The sequence below is a fragment of the Sminthopsis crassicaudata genome, chromosome 2 (genome assembly GCF_048593235.1).
Source record: "Sminthopsis crassicaudata isolate SCR6 chromosome 2, ASM4859323v1, whole genome shotgun sequence".
In the NCBI taxonomy this organism is placed as follows: Eukaryota; Metazoa; Chordata; class Mammalia; order Dasyuromorphia; family Dasyuridae; genus Sminthopsis; species Sminthopsis crassicaudata.
In genome coordinates, this window is record NC_133618.1 from 335730155 (window position 1) to 335756730 (window position 26576).

Genomic DNA, 26576 nt, shown 5'->3' on the forward strand with positions numbered 1-26576 from the left:
TCCTAGATATGTTAATTTTGTTTATGCAAAAGATTTTCAGTTTCACAGAATCAAAATAATATATTCTTTATCATTTGTAACTTGTTTTTTAAAATCTATCTATAACCATGGAAAGATGATCTTTTAAAATTTTTATTGTTATGATCTTTAATCAGTTACATATCCATTTTGAATTTATTATGGACTATGATATAAGTTTTCATCTAAGCATAATTTCTTCCAGAGTCCTTTCTAGTTTTCCCAAGAGTTCTTATCAATTTTTTTTCTTAAGTAATTTATTTTTGGGGATTCATTGAACAATGGATTATTGAGTTGTATTGTTTCTGATTGTCCATTGTCTAGTCTGTTCCACTGATTGACTTTCCTTTCTCTAAAATAAACAATTACAAGTGGGTTTTGATGACTACTGACTTACAGTAAATGCTGAATTGTGGAAATATATTCTCTGTTCATCCCTATCTCTTTTAGTTATTTCTTTTTTGTTTCTGTAAGTGAATTTTATAATTATTTCCTACATTTTTGTAAAGTACCCATTTGATAGTTCGGTAAAACATTAAAACTGCAAAATTAACTTTAGTAGAATTGCTATTTTTTAAATTATTATTGTTGTCCAGTGATGGGGGAACCTTGAAACTGTCCTTGACTTTTGTGGTAAGCCCTGAAACTCTCTTGACAGGGACCCACCCCTGGGGCAATTTAGCGGTTTCATTAAGATTGGCCCAAGACCACTCCCTACTTAGATCAAACTTAAGTGGTCTCATTCTACTGGAAATCTAGGCCTGGGGGCAGTGAGAACAATAAAGTAATTTCATTCAATTGAAATTTCAGTCTCAGATTTCCAATTTACAGGGCAATTTTGGGGCTCATTTCTTTGCAGAGACCCAAAATCAGGATCATACCTTGTCAAGTAACCTCTCTCTTTGGCTTAGTTGCCTGTCAGGACCCCTGCCCACTGAGAAGGCATTCATTTCTCAGTGTTAACACCTCTGTTTTTCTCTCTGCCAGGATTTCTCTGCTAGGACCTTTATCTCTCTGCCAGGACTTTGTCACTGGGAAGTCAGTCTTCCTAGCAAAAGCTGGCTTCTGCAGTGCCAACAATAAACTTCTTTTTGTCAGTCTGATATTTTGAATTCGTGAATTCTTTCACGTTGGACCTGTGGTGATCAAAGAAGGATTCCCACAACTCTCTGCACTGACACTAAACTCATCACAGGCATAAGCATTGACTGTTCCTCCAAGATTTAAATTGCTCTTTATTTCTTTAAGGATTATTCTATAATTGAATCTATACTAGTATTTGTGTGCTTTGGCAAATTGACTCCTCCTACATCAATATTTTACGTATTTTGTAGTTATTTAAATGATATTTCCCTTTTCATTATTATTTTTTTATTTTGTTATTTATCTTTACTTTTAAGGTTTTGTTTTGAAGCCGACTTTGCTGAAAAAAACTATCTCAATATCCTTGCTGAATTCCTTAAGATTTTCTCAGCAAAACAGCATGCCAAATAATTTTTATCTTTTCTTTGCCTATCATTACACCTTTAATTTCTTTCTCATCTTATTTCTCTTTCTAGTATTTTTATAAATATGTCAAATAATATTGAAAAAAAGTGAGCATTCTTGCACTCATATTTTGGGGAAATTTTTTAGAGTATCTTCATTGTACATGATGCTTCCTTTCAGTTTAAGCTACCTAATTTTCATAATAGTAAATAAGGTCCATCTATGTATGTATTCTGTAGGATTTTTAAAAGCACAAATAAATGTTTTACTTTATCAAAGGATTTTTCTATATCTGTTGAGATAATCATATAGTTTGGATGTTTTTGTTTTTAATATGACTATTTTGATTGTTTTTCTAATGTTTAATCATCTTTGTAGCCTTTTTATAAATCCAAATTGGTCATCTCACAGAGAATTGTTAAAAAATTTTAAATTGATATTAATTAATTATATTTGTTTATAGTTGTCCTTTCCTTTTCCTTTTCCTGATGTAAGTATAAGGGACAGAGCTGTTTCATAAAACAAATTCATAAGAATGCTTTCTTTTTAGAGAACAATTTGTGTAGTATGAGTATCTTTAAAAGATTTGACAGAATTCTCCATCATGATTATTATATTCCAATGCTATCAAAACATTCCCCATTCCAGTGATTCTGAACCCTCACCTATAATTTTGCAAAACTTATTCCCTTTTTTCTCACTCAAATCCTCAATTTTTTTCTGCTCACAGTGTTTTATTCTGATCTGTCCCTATCCTTTACCCCACCCCCCTCTATTATACTTTTTGGAATGCTTTTTTTACAGTTTAAAAAAAAATCCTTTTTTATTAAAACTTTTCTTTATCATTTTTTCCATCTTCTGGCATTTATGAGATCTAACTCTTTCCTGATCCTTGACCAATTTTTCCAGTACTAACCTTAAATGCACGCCTTTTCACTCATAATATCTTAGATTCATCTGTAGTGGTGGGACATTTAGAATATATGCTCCTTATTTCCCATTGCCACTCTCTTCCTCTGAAGTTCATTTAATACAGAATATTATTGCAGTTCTTCCTGCATATATATATATATGTATATATATATACATATATATATGTATATATATATACATATAATATACAAAATAGCCTTGTGTCATTCAAATATCCTTTTCTTTATACTTGAATGTCTTTCTCCTGATTGCTTGCATTGTCATTGGAATTGTTAAATTTCATCTCTGTGACTTGGAGTTTGAAGTGAATCTCCTTTCCTAACCCTCCTTTTTTCCAGAGGAGCCCTTTGGATTTTTTGAATGGACACTTTGTTCTTTATATTTAGGAATTTGCTACAGTTTTTTTATTACTTCTTGTGTGATGATGTTAAGGATTTTTCCTTTTTTTCCCTTGTCATGTTCTTCTGGAAGAGCTATGATTTTTTTTAAATTAATTAATTAATTAGTTGATCTTTACAAAAATTTTATGTATAGGTAATTTTACAGCATTGACCATTGCAAAGCCTTTTGTTTCAACTTTTCCCCTTCTTCCCCTCACCCCTTCCCCCAAATGGCAGGTTGACCAATACATGTTAAATATGTTAAAATATAAGTTAAACACAATATATGTATACATATCCAAATAGTTATTTTGCTGTACTAAAAGAATTGGACTTTGAAATAGTGTACAATTAGCCTGTGAAGGAAATCAACAATGTCGGCAGACAAAAATATAGGGATTGGGAATTCTATGTAATGGTTCAACTATGTAATGGGAGTCAACTCCCAGAGTTCTTTTGTTGGGTGTAGCTGGTTCAGTTCATTACTGAAAAGCTATGATTTTTAAATTTTCTCTATGTATCTTTTATTTTAGAGCAATGCATAATTCTTATATGAATATGATATATTCTTTTGACATTATTGCATTTTGTAGCTCTTGTTCCACTTTTGTGTTTTGGTATAAACACCTTATCAATTCCTTTAGTAGAGTTGCCCCTCTGATTGGAGTGTTGGAGGTAGGAGGAGAAAACTCCCAAATTTTTCTTTTAAAGAGGGCTCAGAATTCCAAACAACTCTTTATTTTTCATTAGCTGTACTTCTGGGTTTTATCTCATAATCATCCTGCACTCCAGCTGAATATTCTCTTCTCTGCCTACATTTCCTTCCTACTTTTCAGCTTTTTTTTAAGTGTTGTCTTCTCTCATTGGATTGCAAGCTCTTTGAGGGCAGAAACTGTGTTTTGTTTTTCTTACTTGTAGTCCTAGTGCTTAACACATATAATACGGCATATAGTAGGCACTTAATAAAAGTATAGTATTGTATAGTATGGATTACCATAGTACTTTATTATAACTTGTCCTTAACTTCAGGATATTTGTATTTCTATTTGATTATTCTCTTTTGTGCTTCTTTGGAGAGGCTCATCACCATGTATTCAAGATTTTTTATTCTAGCAATTATTAAGATATTGTAGGCCATAAACTGCCATTTTATTTCCTTTTAAATTTTACTTTCAGTATTCTTTTTTTCTTTTCTCTTTAGAAACATTCAGCAATATGCTGCCATGTTTCTATACTCCCTTGAAAATCCATATGCCTTATCAATTATTATTGGTTCAATTTCCTTTATCTTACAACATTTATGTATAGACTTTATACACATTTATTTTGATGACTTTTAGATAGTTGATGACTGTTCTCTTCCATTTTAATACATTTCTGTTTATATTATATTTCCCCATCAATCACTTTCTGACTTCTCCTTTTGATGGTAGATGCCTTGGGGTCTGTACATCAGCTTCTTCTTGATGAGGTGTGAGAATTGAAGATAAGAGATCCCCTAACAGCAATGGAATCCCCTTGGTTGGATGAGGAGGTTTTGTGAAAGAATTCATAAACCCCAATAAATACAGGCACGAGGTTTGTGGCAAACAATGCTTTTATTTATGCTAAGAAAGCAGTACACTAAGAAGACAACGTTCTTAGCAGGCAAGGTCTTGTTAGGACTTCTACAAAGATGGGTTGATACTGAGAAGAAAATATCTTCATCAGTGGGCTAAGTCCAGATAGGAATTTAGCAAAGATTGGGGTTTTAAAGTCACATTTTATTAGCCTGGGCCTTCTTTGGCCTGACCAATCTCTGGATGAATCTGAGAGACTAATTTTCAATTCAATTCAATTCAAATTTGAATGAGATTACTACTCTGGGAGTTGTCTGGGAAGAGTGTGCTCCTCTCAGAATTTGAGAGTTAGGAGCATCCTTCTCCCCAAAGGGGACACAGTTCACATCAGAGCCCTTCCAACCCTTTCCCCCAAAAGATTTGTATCTCTCTCATAATCGTGAATTCACTTTGTATTAGTGTCAGTCCTTGTGATTTCTAAAAGTGGAGGAACAGAATTGGCTCCAAATACAACCCTCAATACACACCTACTGATGTTCTCCAGTTAACTCTCTGGTTAATGTAGAGCTCCCTACACTTTCCTATACCTCTCTCCTTATTTGCATATGAGGAAGCAGAGTTGAGCTCTACTATTTATTGTCATAGAACAGGGAAGAAACAAGGATAGGGTGAATGTGCTGATAGAAACTTCAACAGCAATAAGGAAATTTCTAGGCACCTTGTTTCGGTCCTAGAACACAAGGCAATGGTGGATATCAGGAGACAGGGTTAACAAATTATTAGCTTTTAATTCAAAAAGTTGATACCTTGTTAGTCATCTTTAAGAAGGGACCCCGAAACTCTAAAACTCGAAAACCCGAAACTTGGACTCTGCCTCAGTGAGGTACCCCACCTAAGGGAAACAAAATAAACAGCTTCATTCTGCTATCTAGATGGGGTTGATTCAGTCTTGAGCTAAAAGAATTCCAGCCCTATTTAATTAAAGATCTTCTATTTAATTCAACCTCACACACCAGCTTCATTGGGAGGGGAGCAGGCCTCCTTATAAAAATGGCAATTAAAGACTCATTTCTTTGCAAAGACATGCCAGCTATGCCATGCTTGCTATGCCAAGGAGGCCTCTGCCCACTGGATAATATTCTTTTCCAGTGCTACCCTTTTTTTATCTTACCTATTTCCCCAGCGAGACTTTATGCCTCTCTGTCAGGATTTCTCTAAACTTTACTTCCCAATGCCAAGAATAAACCTCTTTTATCAATATAGATTTTTGGATTTGTAAATTCCTTTACAAAGAATCTTTGTGCTGCAAGAAGGGGGTTCCCCAAAACTCCCTACCATTGTGCCAAATCTCAAAGGGGTGCAGGGGAGCCAAACCTCTTCATTTGGTTCCCTGAACCCCAAACCTGCCATTAGATATTATCATTTAATTCCCTGACCACTAGAAACCCTAATCTCATTTTGGTTCTCTAAATCTAGACATTATCATATGGTTCCCTACAAAAGGGAACCCCAAAACCTAAACCTCATCAATCTTGCTGTTTTGGCTTTTGGATATGGATCCAAATGCCTTACCTGTTATGCAAATTTCTATTTGGGGGAGTGTTTGAGAGTTTGTGAGTACCAGAAAAAATGTATATTTCTCACATGATTTGGCAACCTTCAGGGTTATTATTTACTAAACTAAAAATCTAGTTTTTCAGAAAATATGGAAAAACTGAGGCACAGAGAAAGGAAGTCCTAGCTTCAGGTAGTTAGGAAATCATCAAGTAAGCCTTGGACTAAATTCTCAGAGTTATAGATATTATAGTCAGACAATTTCTAAGCAGAGTTGGGAGATCTTGGAGAATATATTGTTGGATTACAGAATTTAACACTATAAGGAACATTAATGATTTTTTTCTCTGGAAATCAGTTTTTGATTTGAGTTTTTGTTAGACTTGTAGTTAAGAAGATCTGGGTTCTCATACTTTGTTAACTAGCTGACTCTAAATTTCCTTTATCTATAAAATAAGAATAATATCACATATGGTACCTGCTTGTCAGAATGGTTTGCAAAATGATGTATGTAAAATACTTGGCAAATTCTCCAATTGACATACGGATTGATATATATTGGTCAACGGATAAGAACGGAAGAAATTAAAACCATTTCCAGTCATATGAGAAGTGCAGAGAAATGAAAATTAAGATAACTCTGAGATATCATTAGACACCTCTCAGATTGGCTAAGATGACAGGAAAAGATAATGATGAATGTTGCAGGGGATAAGGGAAAAGTGGGACACCAATACATTGTTGGTGGAGTTGTGAATTGATACAACCTTTCTGGAGAGCAATTTGGAACTAACTATATTCAAAAAGTTATTAAACTGTACATATCCTTTGATCTAGCAGGGTTACTACTGAGCCTGTAGCCCAAAGAGATCTTAAAGAAGGGAAAGGGACCTATACGTGCAAAAATGTTTGTGGCAGCCACAAACTGGAAACTGAGTGGATGCCCATCAATTGGAGAATGGCTGAGCAAGTTATGGTCTATGAATATTATGAAACTATCATCAAGATGATTTCAGAAAGGCCTGGAGAGACTTACGTGAACTGATGCTGAGTGAAATGAGCAGAACCAGGAGATCATTGTACACAGCAACAGCAAGATTATACGATGATCAATTCTGATGGATGTGACTCTCTTCAACAATGAGATTCAGGCCAGTTCCAATGATCTTGTGATGAAGAGAGCCATCTGCACTCAGAGAGAGGACTGTAGGAACTGAATGTGGACCACAACATAACATTCTCACTCTTTGTTATTGTTCTCTTGCATTCTGTTTTCTTACTCATTTACTTTCCTTTTTATCTCATTTTTCTTTTGCAGCAAGAGAATTGTATAAATATGTTTACACATATTGAATTTAACATGTTTTAACATATATTAGATTGCTTGCCATCTAGGGGAGAGAGTGGGAGGAAGGAGGAGAAAATCTGAAACACAAGGTTATGTAAGGGTCAATGTTGACAAATTATCCGTGCATATGTTTTGAAAATAAAAAGCTTTAAAAATTGAAAAACAAACAAAAGTAAAGTACTTGACAAGCTTTAGAATGCTATAGAAGTTTCTGTTATCTTTATCAATCCATAAAATGAGGAAGTTGTACTTTCCAGCTATGATTTTGTTGATATGTTTTCCTAGGTCTTTTCTAAGTATTATTTTATATCTCTAACCTAGGGGTGTGTGTGTGTGTGTGTGGGTGTGTGTGTGGGTGTGTGTGTACGCGCCGAGAGAGAGAGAGAAGTCAGAGAGAATCCTTTGACAGTATGGTGAAGCCTACTTTCATGTTTCTAAATCCACAAAATAAAATATATAGAAATAAAGAAGACCAATTTTAATTTTTAAAAGAGAGTTATCAAAAAATTTACAAACAATTCACAGATTCAGGGTAAAAATCTCAGGTCTAAATATTCTGAAGGTTGAGATTGTCATTTTTCCTCTGCCAGTTACTAGTTTCATGTATGCTTTTAAGAAAATCACTTCCTTCTCTGTCTCTTACATTCCTCCTCTAATGATTGTAATGGAATCCCTTTGTGTGGGTAAAGAAGGGGAGGTTGAAATGTGTTTAAAGTACTTGTCATTTGCTGGAAAATGTTCCTATTGATTCAGAAATAAGAAATTGACCCACTGATAAATAGTGAATTCTAAATAGGGTTCTACTAACAAAAAAGAAAAAAAAAAATCAAGACAGTGGAATTATTGTCTCAACTGCCATTCTTGTGGAATTTCAATAGATTTTAATGTACTTCATAAGCCATACCATTAGACATGCCATATTATTGCATGTGTCATGCATGGTGTTTTCATTTTGTTGGAATTCATGGGAAAGTAAGATTTTGTTAAAATGCCCAAGAATTTCTGGGGTTAGGAGTAGGCTTATTATTTTGATATTAGAGATTGGAGCCATCATTAGGTGTAAGACTTATTTCACCTAGGCTCCTGCCATCTCATAATTCAAGTGCTAGGAACAATAAAATTGGTCTCTAAATCAACCTTGAAAATGGCTTCTGTAGTTTTAAAAAGAATGTAGTTAAGCCAGTCACATCTGTCTTACTTAAAATTGCTGGGTGCCTCTTGGCCTCCTGACTTCCTCCTGTTTTGGCACCTTCAGTCTAGTGTGGTATTGGGTGGAAATGAAATCAGATGCCCTATTTATTTTTGAGTGGAAAAGATGACATCCAAGCCGTGTGAAGGACTGTTTTCACCTCAAGCCCCAAACCTGACTTCCTCTTTTCACCTGATATTTTTTAAACTGACATTCAAATTATTAAATGCTATTTTTCTCTCTCTTTACTTGAGTATATTAGTCAGATAATGAGAGTTTCACTCTTATTCCTTTCTCTTATCTGTTACAGTCATTTTCAAAATCAAAATTATCTCTTTTTCTCTAATTGTTGGTTTGTCAAAAAGCAACAAGATTAAGCTTGAAGAAAATCAGCCAAATACTGGCTTGTATTACATCCTTTTCCTGTGCTTTTTCTGACTGCCTTTTGTTCTGTCTTTCTATATTTTTAATTTTCAACTTAGCAAACACTAAAGACACATTTACACAAATGTGTAGAACAGAAGAGTATTATACATAAATCTGCAATTCTGTACACCTTGTTTTTATTTTTGAGTATATAATACATTCATTGTGTAACTTTCAAAGCTGTCCTGCTGGTCTATGATTTCTTTTGGCCTTTCTTCTGTTCTTTCCTATTCATTAAAAAAAATCCATCAATGACCCTCTTTTGTTTCTTTTCACAAAGCTATCCCTACTCCTTCCTTTTCTTTCTTCATCCTCCCCTGACAATTCCTATGAAAAAGAGGAAAATAGAACTTTTTGAACTAACATGCATAGTCAAGCTCAACAGATTCCCACAAATGTATGTTTTATTCTGCATCCTGAATCCATCACTTCTCTGCCAAGAAGTGGCAAGCACACTTCATTATTGGTCTTCTGGAGTCACAGTTGGTCATTGCATTGATTGGAGTAAGTCTTTCAAAGTTGTTTGTCTTTCTAATATTGTTGAAATTATGTAAATTGTTCTCCTAGCTCTGGTCATGTCACTTAGCATCAATTCATTTAAATTTCCCCATGTTTTTCTGAAACTTTTTTTTCATCATTCATGAAGAATAGTAACATTCCATTTCATTTATATAACAAGTTGTTCGTTCAGCTGTTCTCTAGTTTAATGGACACCCACTTGGTTTCCAAGTCTTTACAATAACAGAGATGCTTTAGATCTCTGTATTGCAGGCCCAATAATGGGTCGAAGGGTATGCACAATTTAGTGTCTTTGGGGGCATAGTTCCAAATTGTTTAGAAGAATGACTAGGTCACTTTACAACTTGAACAGTGTATTAGTGTGCTTACTTTCTCAAAGTCCTTCCATGACTTATTTCCTTTTTTTTTTTTTTTCCCCACCTTTTCCAATCCAATCATTATAAGGCAGAATCTCAGGATTGTTTTGTATATCTCTAATTATTAGTAGTTTAAAGCAATTTTTTTTGCTGATAGTTTGAACTTCTTTCTTTAGAATTAGCTATTCATGTCCTTTCCTCAATTTCTTTTTGGAAAGAATGATCATTCTTACATATTTGAATGAAATCTCTATAAATATTAAATATAATGCCCTTATCAAAGAAACTTATTGCAAAGTTGTTTTTTTTCTTGATTACCTGTTTCTTTTCTAATTTTAGTTATATTCATTTTATTTATGTAAAAATATTAATGTAATAAAAATGATCTATTTTTATCTTCTATGATCTTCTCTATCCTATGTTTAGTGATTAACTCTTCCTCCATCCATAGTCCCAAAAAGTAATATTTTCTTTCTTCCTCAAATTTGTTTATGATAAAAAAAACCTTGTGAACGTTCATATTTGTTATTTATTTATATAGAGTTTACCTTAGTATAAAATGTATAGTTTTCACATATTCAGCATCTAATTTCTGCCATCTAGCTCCTAGTTTTTCCAATAATTCTTGTCAAATAATAAATATTTACCCAAATTGTTGGTGTTTGGAGATTTGAAAAACCCAAGGCTACTTAATTCATTTGTTTCTTTATATTAACATAATCTGTTTCTTCAATCAACTTTTTAAAGACAATATCAGATTGTTTTAATGATTAGTGCTTTTGATTTGATATTGCTTTTGATTTTGTAAGATGGTATTACAAAACTTCTTTCTTTCCTTTTTTTTCATTATTTCTCTTAAAGCTATTGACCTTTTCTTCCTAAGATTAATTTCATTGTTACTTTTTCTAGCTTTGTAAAAAATAATCTTTTCACTGTTTGATTGGCATAGAATTGAATAATTAAATTAATGTAGGCAATATTGTTTTTTTAAGTAAAGCATAATCTACTCACGAACAATTAATATTATTCTGATAATTAGATGTCTTTATTTTTTTAAAGATTTTTTAGTAGGAGTTCATGAAGTAATTGCATAATTTATATTTGATACATGCTATATAATTCTTTTGTGTAGAATTTCCTTCTGTTAGATTTATTAATAATGATGATTTGAGTGGATTATTTTTTATCTTGCACCTCTGCTAGATTTATTATTCCAATTAATTTTAGTTAGTTTTTTTATGTCTCTAGAGTCATTGGCAAAAAAACAATATGTTTTTATTTTCCCTTTTGTCTATGCTTGTTCTCTCCATTTCTTTTTCTCATATATTGCTAATATCTAGCTTTTTGGAACTATATTAAATAATAGTGAAGAGATAATCAACCTCTTTGTTTTCCCTCTGATCTTACTTAAAAGGTTAGAGGTGCTTCTAACCTTTGCTCTGTTGCATATAATGATGGCTCATAGTTTTGCCATTTCAAAAAAATATTCCTATGGTTCCTAGTTTCTTTTTAAACAAAAATTAGATTTTTAAAAAATCTTTTTCTGTATCTATTGATGTCATCATGTAGTTTGCATTGTTTTTTTTCTAGATATATTCTATGCTGTTTATAGTTTTCCTAGTGTTGAACCAAGTCTACATTGCTGGTATAAATCCAACTTGGTCATGTAGTTTAATCTTCTAAATGTTTAATCAACTAAATGTTGTAGCCTGTTTGCTAATATTTTAATATTTTTATATCAGTGTTCATTAGGGATAATGATTTATAATTTTCTATACTTTGTCTCTTCGTATATTAGCTATCAAGAATGTATTTATATAATAAAAAGATTTTGAAAGTATATTTTCCCCAATATTTTTTCCAAATAGTCCATGTAATATTAAAATTAATTATTCTTGAATTCTGATAGAATTCAGTTTCAAATGTGTTCAACTTATTCTTGGTTTTTTTCCCCTTTGGAAGTTTATTCATAGCTTTATTAAATTACTTTTTCTGATATTTGAGTCTTTAATTTTTAATTTAAATATTTTATATTTTTATAAAAACACATTTCACATGGGCTATCAATTTTACTGGCATGTAATTAAGCAAAAATAATTTCCTATTATTCTCTTATTTTAGAAGTTCTTAGCCTGGATTCCATAAGCTTTTTAAAATGGATAACTTTTATCACATTGAATTTGATTGCAATGATACATAATTTTATTTTATGCATTAAAAAAATTATTCTGAAAAGGTCACACTGCCAAAGAGGTCTATGACACAAAATAAATTAATAATCTTTATTTTGTTTTATCTTCAATTGTGATTTATCTTCTGGTGCCTCAGGTATAAATTGTGGATGCACTGAAAGCTTGAATTAAATGGGTAAGTTTGATCTGGCCTTATCTTCTACTATACATTAAGCCAAGTTGTTTGTGTTCTGGTTTGGTCATGGGAGGCTGAGGTAGACATGGACTGCCTGAGTGCTGGATTTTGTTGTGAGTAGTGCTCAGGAGTGGTTGTAATGAATGATCTAGGCTGTCCCTGACTCCTATTATAGCTATGACTCTCTGCATAGGCACTGGTTCTGCTGTGGAACTCAATGTTTGCCAGCCAGATATCCATATGTATCATAGGATTCTGACAGTTTTACGCACTTTGGCCCTGGTAAAGAAACTTGGTTTTCTCTATCATTTTTCTTTTTTTTTTCTTTTTCTTTTTTTGTTTTTTGTTTTTGTTTTTGTTTTTGTTTTTGTTTTTTTAGAGTGTTTTTAGTGGTTTTGTGGGTAATCTGTAGTCCTCTTCAGGCTAACACTCCACCTCCTTCCACAGTCTTCCCTTGCCTTTTCCTTCCTACCCTCCCAGTGCCCTTACTTAGTTTTGTAACTGGTAAGGATCTTGAATTTAGAAGAATTCCATAAAGATGAAATGAAGATAGTGGCTTTACATCACACAAAAACTAAATAGCAGAAACAGAATCTGAGCCCATGTTCCCAGCTCCAAAATGACTGTCTGTTTTGCTGTTTCACGTGGTTTAATCTGTCCCTCTTCTTTTTTTTAATTATTATTTATTTTTCTTCCTCTTATATCTCTCCAGAACTATTATAGGGACAGCAACAGTTCTGTATTAGATGGGTTTATTAGTTCTAGTTGGGTGAATATCCTGAAATGGCACAGGATCTTTTCTAATACTAGAATAATTTTGTGATACATAAAACTAGGTAACAGCATTTCCCTCTTTCCTTCTTTTCTCCATCATTCCCTGCTTTTCACTCTGGGTAACCGCTTTTCCTCCTTTTGTTTGACTGAAATTTGGTCTCCCTGGAAAGTTTTAAAGTGGAAATCAGAGTAAAACCACAATGTGCTATGTCCTCTTAATCACTGATTAAGGGCAACCTAACATATGCTCCAAAGGAGAAAAGTCACAAAAGAAGATATGGGCAGGCTTATTCCAAGATACCTAAGTTTAACAAGGAAATTATTGCAGGATACTCAAGTGAATTAAATTATAATAGTAGAGAATGAGCTGTTCTAAAGGCTCTGTGGTTATATGTATAAATATGTGTCCTCTCCCCCCCAAATCTCTTTAAAATGGGGAACAGCTGATATCAGGGAAAAAAAAGTTTCCGGGGGAGGGGAGAAGGAGGGGTGTGTTGTCATTTTTATTGTCAGGAAATCTGGTCACTGTTTTGTTGGAATCCAGGACAAACTAAAATGATTTAGGACATCCTGCATCCTTGGTCTAATGAAGAGCTTGCAGTCTTTTTTGAAGGGTATCCTGTTCCTTTTGCAATTTACTTATTAACTCAATTCATGACTATTTTTTCTCTGATATTTTTCCCAAAATAGCATCAATGATGTGTGCAAAGTACTGACTATTCATGTTGACACTGCTTGAAAAAAGTAACTGGATGTAGTTGATTAAGTGGGTTGAATTCTGGAGCTATATTAAAGCTTGAGAAGGAAAAAAGTTCTAGAGAAAAAATAGCATGCTTAGAGGTAAAGTTTAATTAGAGAAGCTCTTCTGTATATGAAAGTAATTAATGGAATCACTTGATCTAAATTGACACTACTTAAACCAATGAGACAAGAGAAATTCATTTCTCTGGGGTTCTTCCTTTGCTTCATGTACATATAAATGGATATTAAGAAGCTGATTCAGTATGTTTGTTTCTCAATTTCTCAGATCTGATCTGGGAAAGGAAAAAGAAGGGAATCTACATTTAGGAAGCAACTGATCCATACCAAGTGCTATCCTAAGCACTTTGCAAATATTGTTCAAACCATATATAGTCTTTGAGGGAAAAGACATTTATGTAGTGTGGATAGACTCAGTATCTCCCATGAGTATGGCTCCTGTATTATTTTTCTCTCTCTTGTATGGTTCACTTATCTCAAATTGTCTTTGCACTAGAAGTTCTGTGAAGTTGCTTTTTGTTATTTTGATTTTTAAAATTCTTTTTTATTTTACCCCTGGAGTGGGTGGATGGTTATGGCATTGACCATGACCATATGACCACAAGAGTGCTATTCATATCATAACCCTCTCTCAGGGTCTCTGGATCAACTTTCTGTGGAAAGAATGGAGATAAACTCCTACTACCAGACACCATTGATAGCTTTAGTTCACAAACTAAATCAGTTACAGTGACATCAGAGTAATCAGAGTACTTTTTATAAATAGTATTTTTTTCCAATTACATGCAAAGGTAGTTTTCAACTTTTATTTATGTGAGATTTTGAGTTTTTCCCTCTCCCCCTAAGACAGCAAGCAATCTGATGTTATACATGTGTAATCAAGTTAAACATGTTTCCCCATTAGTCTTGTTGTGAAAGAAGAAATAGAACAAAAGGGAAAAAACTATAAAAATTCAAACTAAACCAAATTGAGAATAGTATGCTTCAATCTGTATTCAGACTCCATAGTTCTTTCTCTGGATATGGATAGCGTTTTCCATCATGAGTCTTTTGGAATTGTCTTGGATCACTATTGTTGAGAAAAGCTCAGGCTGTCAACAATAGTGTTGTTGTTATTGTGTACAATGTTATCCTGGTTCTGTTCACTTCACTCAGCATCAGTTCATGTATGTCTTTCCACATTTTTCTGAAGTCTTCCTGCTCATCATTCTTAAAACAATACTATTTCATTACATTCATATGCCACAATTTATTGAGTCATTCCCTAATTGATGGGCATTCCTTCAATTTCCAATCCTTTGCCATCCCAAAAAGAGTTGCTATTTTTTAGTCATTAATTCTTAAATATCATTTACTAAATGATAAGAAAAAATATCATAATTATTGTCACTAGAAAGTAGAAAAGGAATTGTCCCAGCATTTATTTAATAGATGGAAAAAGCAGGAATAATTACAATGTAGCATTTTATATATAAGTTTTGGTCATACTCTCCCAGCAGTGCATATAGTGACCCTGGGGAAGAGAGGACAATTTTGGAAACCAGAACAGATACACTTAACTGGGGAAAAGATAACTCAAATTTTTGTTCTTTGTGCCTTTAGGAACAATATATATCATACAGCTTCTATGCTAATTGATCATCTTCTGGTCCATATCACTCTCTGGGCACAGCCCAGTGTGTTTTTGAACTAAAGCAATAAAAAACTGTATTTACTCACAACCACCTCTAGTAGGTCACTGAGGGGGGGAAAGTGTTGCTCTCTTTCACTGACAAGATGTTTTATTAAGCCAGCAACTCAGATATGTGAAAAAACAGAGTATTCTACTTTGTCCAGTCAGCTCCATCTCATCACCCATTGTAGCTTATGGTAAAATAGGTTCAAATCCTGTCTTTTCTTTTTCTCCCTCTAAAAATCAGAGAAGACAGTAGCCAGTCAATAAACATTTATGAAGTACCTACTTTATTCCAGACACAGTGATTAACACTAGGCATTCAAAGAGAATCAAAAGACATTTCTTATTCTCTCAAAGAACTGTCTTAGGAGGAAAACAGCATGATTATATTAGAAATAATCAACAGAAGGGAAGGCATTGCAGTTGAATGGGGATCAAGAAGGTTTTGCTATAGAAGGTGTTATTTTAGCGGTAACTTGATGGAAACCAGGTTGTGGAAATGAGGAGGGAGAGCATTTCAGCTATGGAAGATAGGCAATAAAAAATAGTCAGAAAATGAAATATCTTGTTTATGGAATAACAAAGAAAGCACCGAATTCCAGAAGACATAGAGGTGGTAGACTAGGTAAAGTTTAATAATACTGGAAATATAGGGCATCCAGGTTAGGAATGCCAAAAGGAAATTTTGTATGTTGCCCTGCAAATGATAGGGGACCACTGGAATTGATTGACAGTACATGGGGGACGGAAAAACGGAAGGATGACATGGTCATATCTGAACTTTGGGAAGATCCTTTTGGCAGCTGAATAGAGAATGGCCTGGAACGGTGAGAAACTTGTAGCAAGCAGACCGATCAGCAGGCTATTTACAAAAGTCCAGATAGGAGATAGTAAGGTCTGCACCAAGCTGATTGAAGTATCAGAGGAGAAAAAAGGGCAACCAAAGCTTTGATTTAGGAGCATGGTAGTAAGTTCAGAAGTGACAGCCTTATTCTGGGAGGGGCATTTTGTTCAGTGGAGCTGAAACCAAGTGAGGAAGCAGATGCAAGATGAAGTTCAACAAAGATGGGTTCAGCAATTAGATGTCATCCTGTGGGCCTTTAGCTTAGACATACATCCCTCTGGGAATGGTGAATGCAATTCTATTCTTAATTCTAAAGTTCCTATGGATTAGCAGCTCCTTTGGTTTGCTGCTCTTGGGAAAATGTTATTTTTCATAGAGAATTTATAGGATGTATTTGAGAACCACATTCAGTTGGGATAGTGTGCTGTTGCCACTAGCCAGGTTAGGGGAGAGACTTCTCTTTAGTTTTGCTACTACCTATAGATTTGAAATATTCTACTTCCAGACTCAGACTTCATTATCTCTTTAATGTTAGGCAAACTTGGCTCGGTTCTTTACATTTTCATTTTGTAGCCATCTGGGCAATTTGAGGATCCTTTTTATTGCAGTACTAAGAACAATATGTTATAGTGTAATAGAAATTGGAAGGAAGAAACCATCATTTTTGACCTTCACCTCTTGCAACCATCATAGATTGGATTAAAGTTAAAGAAAAGAATGAGATGTATTGGTCTACTTGCCATCTGGGAGAGAAAAATTGGAACAAAAGGTTTTGTAATTGTCAATGCTGAAACATTACCCATGCATATATCTTGTAAATAAAAAGCTGTAATAAAAAAAAAAGAAAGGAATGAGAAAAAATAGTGTTTGAGAGGTGGGGCATGGCATGGAGTGAGAACAATTAGGTTTATTCATTGACTATATATTTCATTTAGAGATTATGTATTATTTAGGCAAATAGAGATGTCCTTTATTCTTTAAATTTATTGAAATCTAAGGACAATATCAAGAAAATTATTGTCATAATTGACCATATCAATAACAAAATTAGCAGAAATCATGTGATAATCTAAATAGATGCAAAAAAAGCTTTTGACAAAATATAGAATCCATTCCTATTTTAAAAAAAAGACTAGAGACCATAGGAATAAAAGGAGTTTTTCTTAAAATGCTAAGTAGCACCTATTTGAAACCATTAGCAAGCATTATCTGTAACGGGGGGGAAGCTGGACTCATTCCCACTAAGACCAGAGGTGAAACAAGGATGCCTGCCCATTATCATCACTGTTATTCAATATTGCACTAGAAATGTTGATTTTAGCAATTAGGAAAGAAAAATAGATTAAATGAATCAGAATAGGCAATGAGAAGATAAAACTAACACTCTTTGCAGATGATATGATGGTATACATAAAGAATCATCCAAAAATCTACTTAAAACAATGAATAGCTTTAGCAAAGTTGCAGGATATAAAATAATCCCACACAAATAATCAGCATTTCTATATATTACTAAAACCCAGAAACAAGAGGTAGAAAGGGAAATTCCATTTAAAATAACTGTAGAAAAAATAAAATATTTGGGTATCCACCTACCAAGAAAAACCCAGGAACTAAGTGAACACAATTATAAAACACTTTTCAAACAAATAAAGTCAAATCTAAGCAATGGAAAAAAATATCAGTTGCTCATGGGTAGACCAAGCTAATATGATAAAAATTCCAATTCTATCCAAATTGATTTACTTGTTAAGTGCCATACCAAACTGTTAAAAATTATTTTATAGAGCTGGAAAAAATGATAGCAAAATTCATCTGAAAGAACAGATCTTTTAATTAATTCCCTAAATACGCTTGGCCTTTACAAGGTCAAGAGTATCAAGAGAATTAATGGGAAAAAAATACAAAGGATAGTGGCCTATCAATACCGGATCTAACTCTCAATAATAAAACAGTAATCATCAAAGCCATTTGGTACTGGCTAAGAAATAGTGGTGAGTCAGTGGAATGCTTTAGTTACACATGGCACAATAATCAATGACTATAGTAATACAGTATTTGATAGATCCCACAACTTCAGCTTCTGGGATAAAACTCCCTATTTCACAAAAATTGCTGATAAAACTGAAAAATAATATGTCAGAAACTCAGCATAGATCTACAACTCATAACCTATACCAAACTAAGGTCAAAATAGATACATGATTTGGGCATAAAGGGTGATCCATAAACAAATTAGGAGAACAAAGGATAGCTTAGCTATCAGATCTTCGGAGAAGGGAAAAATTTGAGAAATTTATGACCAAAAAGAACTAGAGAACATTAAGAAATGCAAAATGGACAACTTTTATTACATTAAATTAAAAAGATTTTGCACAAACAAAACCAACACAAACAAGATTAAAAGGAAAAAATTTTTACAGCCAGTGTTTCTGATAAAGACCTCATTTCTAAAATATATAAAGAACTGTTTCAAATTTATAAGAATACAAGTCATTCCCCAATTGATAAATGATCAAAGGATATGAATAATTTTCAGATGATGAAATTAAAGCTATGTATAGTCACATGAAAAAATGTTTTATACCATTATTGATTAGAGAAAAGCAAATTAAAGCATTTCTGAGGTATCACTTCATGCCTCTCAGATTGGGTAGAACCATAGGAAAGTATTATGATAAATATTTGTTGGAGGGAATGTGGCAAAACATTGACACTAATGCATTATTGGTGGAATTGTGAACTGATCCAACCATTCTGGAGAACAATTTTGAATCATGCCCAAAGGGTACATATCCTTTGATCCAGCAGTGCCACTACTGAGTCTGTATCCCAAGGAAATCATAATGGAGGAAAAAGGACCCACATGTGCAAAAATGTTTGTAGCAGCTTTTTCTGTGATGGCAAAGAATTGGAAAATGAGTAGATTCCCATCAATTGAGGAATGGCTCAGTAAGTTGTGGCATATGAAGGTAATGAAATATTATTGTTCTATAAAAATAAGGAACAATTTGATATTACAAAGGCCTGGAAAGATTTACACAAACTGATGCAGAGCAAAACAAGCAGAAGCAGGAATAGATTATAAAATTATTAACTATGAAGGACTTGGTTCCTCTCAGCAGTTCAGTGCAAGGAAATCCTAATAAAATTTGGATGGAAAATGCCATGTGCATCCAGAGGGAGAATTATGGAGATTGAATGTAAATCAATACATGAATTTGTTCACTTTTTTTTCTTTTTCTTAGTTTTTTTTCCCTCTGATTATTTTTCCCTTTTTTTCTGAAATTTTTTCTCCCAACATGATTTATAATGAAATGTGTTTTTTACAAATGAATGTACATGTATAGCCAGAAAAAAAATTTTTAAATAAATCTAGGAACAAGGAATTCCATAGCCCAGGAATTCTAACTGCTAATGTTTCTGAAGGTTGCTAATAGTTCTGCTAATAGTTCTTGTAATTTCCGGGCTAGCTTTCTGGAGGACCTCAGGATGGCCCTTGGTCTCAGCAGGATAATCACCACGAGGATGGTCAGAAATAGAGTCTAGAGCCTTTATTTTCTCCTTCACAGTCTGTTCACTCTGACTCAATGTGCCAGTTCTCTTAGCCCTTAAATACCCTATTACAATTACATCATTACAACATACTGAGTATGTGTGAACTAGAGAACCATTACATCACCATACTAAGTACTAAATATTATGTAAATTAGAGAACTATCATCTCATCAATCACACTGAGTTAACACATTGTTGTAAGTATCCTTGTTTCAAGTATACTGCTCCAGAGTTCTGGCCCTCTACAAGTTCTGAGATATTGTATGTAAGTAAATTCCATAACAGTGTTAAGTAATCAGTCTTCTCCTTTAACCTTCTTTCTTCATCAACTGCTTTTTTAAGAAGAGGTTTGTTGCGACCATTCACTCTTCAGAGAAGCACTGCAAAGAATAGTTCTACGAATGATGATAACCCTTTTATTATGATCTTTCTGTCTTTCTTCAAAAGATAGTTCTACTGCCCATCACATTTTCCTTCTCTCAAACTCACCCCATGTTCCTCTTTCTTTCAGTACCAACAAGGAGAAAAAATGACTAAGCATTATCCAGCAAGGGAGAATTTAGACAAACAATTTCGGTTTTCTCCATTTAAGATTAAGCAATAGAAAAAAGCTGCATTTCCTTGGCAGTGAGAGGTAGGAACTGGGGATGTATGTTTTTAACAACATTTTTCTTATTTCAAAGAGCCTGATTTTGCCTTTGTCTTACTGTATGTTGCCAGCACTTATGTCAGCAATTTGAAGGTAGAAGTTTTCACTTGGTCTAATAAAGCAGATATGACAGGTAACATCATGATTGTGAAGTCAAAAAAGGGTCCCAATGGGTCAGTATGATTATCATCTTAATCTTGATTATAGAGAAGATACTTGGTGTACTGAAGTTCAGCAATATTCCCAAAGTGACCCAGATCTGTCATATCCTACCAGAGGACCCCTGGATTCTTGGTTTTCTGTTCCTTTATGATAACCACTAGCACCCTCTGCCCATAATAATAATTACATCTAATTTAACTGGTTTTATATGCTATATCATGGTTCTCTCTTCCCTGATAAATCCCAGAGTTTAAAGGAGCTAGCTGATTCAGAAGGACTTGATTGGAATGGATTCTTTATATTCTGACCAATGAAATAAGCTCTTTCACAAATAAATTGAGCATAATGGTATTACTTTCTAGCCATCTCCACACCATACCTTCTTCCAACTTGAATTTTTCTCTGATTTTCTTGTCAGGCTTCCACCACAATTCCCCAACATTTCTCAGCCAAGCCTTCAAAAACAATCTATGCCTTTTTTCTAGCATTCCTATAGGCAATGTCTTATTAGAATGTAAGATTCTTGAGCACAGGGGCTGTCTTGTTTCCTTAAATTTGTATCTTCACATAGTAAACATTTAACAAATGTTTTGCCTACCTATATCTAAAATGAATTCCCTATGGTATTCAGTGGATAATCCTTCAGAACTTTTGGAAGCCTTTTCCTATATGTGACTTTCAGCTTGAAGAACTTTGCTCCTGGGGTTGTATGACAGATGTTCAGAGCTTTCATGTGTCTGTGTAGGAGTCTAGAAGGAATATATAACATAGTCTCTGGCTCAGCTAGGCTGTCCCACATGATTCAAAGTAAATGGCCATTTTATTTCAAATTAGAAGAAACAGAGTAGTTTGGCATTAGATCTGTGACTGGGTAATAAATCTAAAGACTATAGTTTTCTTCTGCATAGGAGATTAAGTTCCCTCTCATTGGTCAGATCAAAACAGATATCTTGGATAATCTGATGCTTGCAAAAATACCCCATGTTGGCCCAGCCTAAAAGATTTTCCATGCATCCCTTTCTACATTAAAAAGCAAATTTAAGACAGGTTGATGTGCAAAAATAACTCTTACTGATAGTATTTGTCACTTTTAGATGAAGACTTAACTTTATTTCTGCTTTGCTTCTGAAACTTGCCACATTCTCCTGACGTTTGAAATTGTATGGATATTAACTAGTGCTTTCTGAGTGGGTAGGGCATAAGTTTCAGTAGCATAATGGCAAGTAATTTTTTTCTTCATATGACACATTATTCAGGGAGCCAAAATATTGTGTGGATACCCTATCATTCTTTTACTTTTGTTTTTTTAATTATTTATTTTTAACATTGTTTACAACTTTGAGTTGCTATGCCCAAAGGGCTAATACTGATCCAGCAGTGAGTGTTTCTATTGGGCCTGTATCCCAAAGAGATCTTAAAGGAGGGAAAGGCACCCACATGTGTAAAAATTTCTGCTGCAGCCCTTTTCGTAGTGGCAAGAAACTGGAAAATGAGTGGATTTCCATCAATTGGAGAATGGTTGAATAAATTGTGGTATATAAATATTATGGAATATTACTGTTCTGTAAGAAATGATCAGCAGGATGATTTCAGAAAGGCCTAGAGAGATTACATGAATTGATGCAGAGCCAAGAGATCATTGTACACAGCCACAAGATTATATGATAATCGGAGCAGTTAGGTGTTGCAGTGGATAGAGCACCAGCCTTGAATTCAGGAGGACCCCAGTTCAAATCTGGTCTCAGACACTTAACACTTCCTGGCTGTGTGACCCTGGGCAAGTCACTTAACCCCAGCCTCAGAGAAAATAAAAGTAAAAAAATAAATAAATAAAGATTATATGATAATCAATTCTGATGGACGTGGCTCTTTTTGACAATGAGATGATTTAGGTAAGTTCTGATGATCTTGTAATGAAGAGAGCCATCTTCACCCAGAGAGAAGACAGTGGGAAGTGAGTATGGATCACAACTTAGCATTTTCACTCTTTTTGTTGTTGTTTGCTTGCATTTTATTTTCTTTCTCATTTTTTCTTTTTGATATGATTTTTCTTGTGCAGTAAAATAATTGTATAAATATGTATGCATATATTAGATTTAACATATTTTACCATGTTTTAACATATATTATATTACTTGCCATCTAGGAGAGAGGTTGGGAGGAAAGTGAGGAAAATCAATGTTGAAAAATTATCCATCCATATGTTTTGAACATAAAAAGTTTTAATTTAAAAAAAATTGAGTTCCAAATTCTCTCCCTCCTTCCAAGTTCTTTCACTCACCAATAAAGCAAATAGTATGATATCAATTATACATGTGAAATCATTCAAACCTTATTTTTATATTAGCCATGCTACCAAAAAAAACAAAAACAAAAACAAAAACAAAAACAAGAAAAGAAAATAGAGGATTGGTTTATACGCAGAATTCATTAATTCTCTCTCTGGAGGTGGATTGCATTTTCATTATGGCTCCTTTAGGATGATCTTGAATCATTGTAGGGATCAGCATAATTAAGTCTCTCACAGTTTATCATCATTATAATATTGTTGTTACTTTGTACAATTATCTCCTGGTTTTACTCATTTCACCTTGCAGTTGACTTAAGTCTTCCCAGGTTTTTCTGAAACCATCCCTCACATTGTTCCTTATATCACAATAGTATTCCATTACAATCACATTCCAGAACTTATTTAGTCATTCATCAATTAACAAGCATCCCTTTAATTTCTAATTCTTTGTCAACCTATAAATCATTGCTCTAAGTACTTTTGTACATATAGGTTCTTTTCCTTTTTCTTTGATCTCTTTGGGACACAAACCAAACTGTAATGTTGCTTGGTCAAAGGGTATGTGTAGTTTTATATCCTTTTTTGCATACTTCCAAATTGTTTTTTAAAATCAATATATAGCTTCACCAACATTGTATATTGGTGCATCTATTTTCTCACATTCCCTTCAGCATTTGTCATTTCTAATAAGTGTGAGGTGGTTCTTCAGAGTTGTTATTTACATTTCTGTAATTAATAGTGATATAGAATATTGTTTCATATGTTTATAGATAACTTTGATTTCTTTTTTTGAAAATTGCCTATTTATATCTTTTGACTATCAATTGGGAAATAGCTCTTGTTTTTACAAATTTGACTCAGTTCCCTATATATTTCTGAAATGAAGCTTGTATCAGAGAAAAAATTTGTACAGATTTTTTATATTATTTCATTGCCTATGTGGTACCTTTTGTCAAAGAGTACTTTTCCCAGATTATTTTTTTAAATTAGGTCTACTTTTGCTTTTGCTTTGAGATTATGATTACTATCTTTGCTTTTTTTTTTGACATTAGCTAAAGTATAATACATTTTGTTCTGATTATTTTAATTCTGTTTGTGTGCCTTTCTATTTCAAATGTGTTCTTATAAACAATTTATTGTTGGATTCTGGTTTCTAATAATTTTATTATTTACTTCTATTTTATGAGTGCATTTGTCCCATTCATGTTCATCAGTATGGTAGGTCTATTTTTTATATCCTATTTTCTCCTATTAATCCTTCTCTCTCTCTTTTTACCTTGTCCCTCCTCAAAAGTTTGATTTTATTCTGACTACTACTTTCCTTAATCCACCCTCACTCTTATCATTTCTCCCTTTCTCTTATTCTCTTTCCCTTCTACTTCCCTCTTGGGCAAGATGTGTGTGTGTATGTGTGTGTGTGTGTGTGTGTGTGTGTGTGTGTGTGTGTGTGTGTGTGTGTGTGTGTTCTGTCTTTGAGCCAGTTTTGATGAGAGCATAGTTGGCTCCAAGGATCTCAGCTGGTATTGCTGTTGCATGCATTCCAGACCTATCCCCAACCTAGCATCATAGAACTCTCCTGTTCCTGCTTAAATTATCTTAGGCTAGAATAATGTCTTAGCCGAACCTTTTGTTGTTTCTGTCACTTCAGATTTTGATTTGAGGCATTATTTTACATTTTGGAGGGAAATATTTAGAGAGTTTGATTGGGTTGATTGGGCCTCTGCTCTGCCATCTTGGCTCTAACCCATCACTAATTTTTAATATATCCCAATATGATTGTTTAGAGACCAATGACACTCTTTTCATTTTGTATACAGAATCACTGAGTCAAAGAAAGTTTGAAGGTACTTTGCTTAGCAGTCATCTAACTCTGAATTATATATCAAAGGAATTGTAAGTATAACATACCCAAGTGCTCATGTAGCCTTTTTGCTATCCATTGCTTATGATTCTGTTCTGTGGGGAAAAAACAGAACAAACCTAATCTTCTTCCATAGAACAACCTTTCAAATACTTGAAAATAGCCATTTTGTCCCCTATGTGTTTTCTTTTCTTCACTTTAAACATGCCTAGTTTCTCTAGGTGATCCTCCTATATTAAAGACTCAAGGCCCTTTGATATTTAGTTTGGGGTTTTATTTGCTGCTTTTCAATTTTTTTGTTGTTGCATACCATTTAATCTATTTGATTTTTTTTGTTGTTGATAATAGTGTTTATAAATATTAAATTAATTTTGGTATATTTTGATGAATTTTTTTTATTTGTATGTGTTTTGTTCTTGAACCAACTAATTATTTAGGACTGTTATTTAATAACAAAATAATTTTTATTTTTTTCTGCAAAGGCCCTTTAATATATGTTTATTGTATTGTGCTCATTGAAGAATATATTTAATATTTTTTGCATTTGTGAGAATTTCATGCCTTAATATATATTCAATTTTTTGTAAAGTAATCACTAGGAATCTACTCTCTGATTTTTCTAAAATTCTATTCAGATCCTTCGCTTCTTTCTTATTTACCTACTGTTAGATTTGTCTAAGTCTAAAAGAGGTTTATTGACGTCCCTGCAATGTTGTAGTTTTCCTGGACTTTCACATGTCATTGGTACCTTCTACTTCTTGCAGCACACCCCTATGTATAAATTATCTGGGCCAAATGAGTTGAGTTCATTAAATTCATTCAGGTGTTTTCTTACTATTTCTTTTCTTGGGTTTCTGTTTTCTCTTAGCCATTTCCCCCTGTCGTTTTCAATGTAAAACTCATTCTTCTTTGCATAAAAAAGGAATAAATAAAAGATTAAGCAATTCTGCCTTTTTTTGTAATCAGTTTCATTGCCCTCACCATCTCTAAGTAAAAGTTCTATTCCTTATTACATTCTCCATATTCTCCAACACTCTCAATATAAACATCCTTCTTTGTCATCATTAGCTTCCCTCACTAGACTCAACTTATTTTGAGTTTTAGCATTCCTGAAACTATTTTATAGGAATTTACCATCGTCTTATATTCATCTTTTGTTAGATTTTGCTTTGTTTGTGTTTTTTTTTTTAATTTAGAATTGTAATTTCTTCTTCTAAATCTTCAATTTACTAAGTCACATTAGTAATTGATTTGCAAAGTTGCCTGAAGCATGAATAGGTCCCACAACCAGTCTAAGGCAAAGATGGGACTTGAACATCACTCTTCCGGATTCTGAGACTGGGTTTTTCTAGCCCCTACATCATGCTCTCTGCTAGTCTTTCCTGTTAATCACAAGGATACCACCTTAGGAAGACAACATCAGCTTTAGATAGGCAAAGCAAGATTACAGGACTTTGCTAGTCATGAATCGAAAGTGTTTGTTTTGGGGTTTTAAACCTTATAATTCTGGAACTTAAGCTATCCCAAGGAAGGCCAAGTGTTTCATGGGTGGTAAGGGCACAATGAAGCTCTAGAATCAAATTCTGCTTGGTTTGGGTGACAGATGTAAATGGTTCCAGTTTGCCAACATAACTTATATTATATACTCATCAAGGAGTTTTTTTTTTGTTGTTGTTGTTTATTTGTTTGTTTTTTAGATCACAAGGCAAATCCATTGATGTTTTGACCATAACTTTCATAACTTTTAAGCAGGGTGGTTTGAAATCATCCTAGAGCATTTTTTTCTGATCTGAATGCCTAGAATGAGTTCTTCATTGCTATTAAATTATATTTATCACTGAGCAGAATAACAGGGGAAGAATTCTTT

The 26576-nt window shown here is 33.5% G+C and overlaps 1 protein-coding gene across 1 annotated transcript in view; it reads left to right on the forward strand.

Annotated features, from left to right (window-relative positions):
• Nucleotides 1-26576, forward strand: part of RAD51B (RAD51 paralog B) — a 784849-nt gene that overhangs the window by 541394 nt on the left and 216879 nt on the right. The gene's annotated exons all lie outside the window — the stretch shown is intronic.